Genomic DNA, 3,068 nt, shown 5'->3' on the forward strand with positions numbered 1-3,068 from the left:
GGACATTGTTTCGTTCTGCTGTGCATGGGGTCGCTATGAGTCGGTTCCGACTCGATGGCACCTGACAACAACAACAAACCTTTCTTACCCTGCTTTTCTGAGTTCTTACTTTCCCATTAACATAAATTCACCATCCCTTAATGTTTCTGTCTAATTTTTCATGTTGTTGTTGCCAATTTGATCCCATATAGGTAGGTCTCAAAAGAGCATAATGCTCAAGGCAGATATTCTTTACTACTTAAACTATTATTTGGCTTTAAGAAGACATCAGAGGAAAATTTTTGGTTTAAGGTTTAAATATTATCTCAGAGCAATAGTTTGGAGAGTTCATGCAGCCTCCAAGGTTTCACAAAGTCTGGAGTCTATGAGAATTTTAAATTCTATCCTGCATTTCAAACTGCTCATTCATAGTAGCTGGGAATCATCCAGTTCTTCTGGTCTCATCAAAAAGGAGGAAGCTGTTATTGGAGGCAATTAGCCACACATTCTATTTTCTTCTTCTATTCCTGACTGTCCTTCTTCCTTAGTAGAGACCAATTGTTATATCTTGAATGACTACTTGCAAGTTTTTTAGACCCTAGGTACTATATAATGAATAAGAAGGTAGAACAGAAATACTAAATATGCTCCTAAGACAATAAACTATAGCATCTATTTGTATACAAAGTACTTTCTTTGTATCAGACACCATACTAAGGCCTGGAGATTTAGCAATAAAGGATATCGGTATAGTCCCTATCCACAATGAATTTGTCTTCTTTGATTAATACTGGCATTTAATTAATAAAAAAAAACCAACCCAGATCATATCAGACAGTAATGATTGTTATGTCATGAATAAAGAGTTTGCCCTGATTGAGAGTACTTGTGAAAATACTTTGGATAGAATGATCAGGAAAGTCCATTTTTGTCCATGTTCCTTTTTCTGTTTAATGAAAATCATATCTATAAGGTTACATTGAAAAGAGAACTACATCATATACACCTGGTGACTGTTAGTAGAATAAAAGAGAAAAGAAGAGCAAGATGGATCAGAAGGGAGAAAAGAAGGAAAGACAGAGGAAGAAAAAAAGAAAAAAGTTCTTAAATTGATGCCAAAGTATCCAAGAGAGGACATATTGTCAAGCAAATGCCTCCTATTTCTGCCTCTACAAAATGTGCTTCTGTAGAGGAGTGACAATGGGATGCAGCATGAGCACCTGCAAATGGGCTCTGGATCAGATTTCCAGTGTGTTCCTACAGAAGGGGTCCTCCTACATACCAGAGGGGACAGAGCTCACCCATTTGTGATGGAATGTCCAAGGGTAATGCCAAGAGGGATGGAAAGGGTCAAACATTGTCTCCTTTGTCACTCTACATTGTCTGGGATTCTGATCTCCATGAGGAAAATGATAGGAGTAGAGATCATAGTTTCCTCTAACAACAAGTCTAGTTTCCAATTAATATTCTAGAAAGAGAGAACAGACACACGCCTCTGGGGAAGCTGTCACTACTTGGTGGCATTTGTTAAAATTAGCTGATGGGCAGCTTTCTTTTTCCCAGTAGAGATGATGAGACGCTCACATCCACATTCGTCCATCTGATTTCCCCCTAACCCCACATCATGTTCCATGGCTGAATAAAATGTGACTTTTCTCCTAAGTAATTGATGTTCTGTCTCATTCTCTGAAGCCGCACAGGCTAGCAAAGTAGACAGTGTCTCATCTTCCTTGTTATTGTCTCTAATGAAATATCCCCTGGTTGACAATTTTAAAAAAGGAGGGTGGTGTGGATGGGGCCCTGGTGTTCTTTTGCTTGCCCAGCCCTGATCCCTAGTACTAATAACTTGTAGTTAAAGAGGGGAATTGAAGAAGAGAGAGGACAGATGCGGGAGAGAAACCAGAACTGGGGCCACACAGTTACATACCCACTCACCTACTATATGAAGCTACCCACTGTCTTTTTTTTAAAAAAACACACCAAAAAACTTAATCATTCATTCATTTACTTGTTCACTTACTCACTTTATCTTTCAAATCTCTATGACTACAAAACAAAAACCACTGTCACTGAGTTGATTCTGACTCATAGTGATTCAGTATGTGGTATCTAAGACTGTATATGTTTATGAAAGCAGAAAGTCTAATCTATCTCCTGTGGAATTGAATTGCTGATCTTGTTGTTAGCAGTGCAGTGTTTATCTTACAGCACCACTAAAAGCAACAATAATAACTAGTTGTCACCAAGTCATCTCCAACTCAGGGCAACTCCATGTGTGTCAGAGTAGAATGTGTCCCATACGGTATTCAGTAGCTGATTTTTCAGAAATATATCACCATGACTTTCTTCCAAGGTGCCTTTAGGTGGATGTAAATGTTCAACTTAACACCCTAGCAAGTTAACTATTTGCACTATTAAGAGGGACTTTTAGAATGATACCAAGGAAGCTCACAGACTTCAAGAGCTACAATGAAAATGTAAGTATTGGAAAACAAACAAACAAACAAATCCCAGGACAGTTTCAGGGACCTCAGCAATTGGACCTCTATGATCTTCCAGTGAGGCCGTCCATGAGAAGCCTGCACAGAACCTTAGGGAACAGTGAGCTTATGTTTATGGCTGAGAACTTAGAAAAGGAGGGTGACAATGGCTGCACAACTTCAAGAATGTACACACTGCCACTGGATGGAACATGTAGAAACTCTTAACTTATATGTGTATATTCTCAACAACAAAATATAGAGTTTAAAAAAGAGAGAATTTGATTGGCTTAGCAACCTTTAGTCAGGTGTCTCTGCCTTTGTATTCATCAGCCACAGCCACCAGGCATCTCTGAGAACTGACGGCTCCTTAAGTCACGTTCACTATACTCTCACTGATTACCTGTCATAGGCCAAATTCTGGGCCAGGTTCTAGGGAAATGTTTTGGAGAAAAGTGAGCTTCTTGTGATTGTTGTTGTTGTTAAGTGACATCGAGTCGATACAGACCCATAGCAACCTTATACATAGCAGAACGAAACGCTGCATGATCCTGAGCCAACCTCACTACCGTTGCCACGCTTGAGTCCATCGATGCTGCCACCTGGCCA

Source organism: Chrysochloris asiatica, unplaced genomic scaffold (genome assembly GCF_000296735.1).
Source record: "Chrysochloris asiatica unplaced genomic scaffold, ChrAsi1.0 scaffold00081, whole genome shotgun sequence".
Classification (NCBI taxonomy): Eukaryota; Metazoa; Chordata; class Mammalia; order Afrosoricida; family Chrysochloridae; genus Chrysochloris; species Chrysochloris asiatica.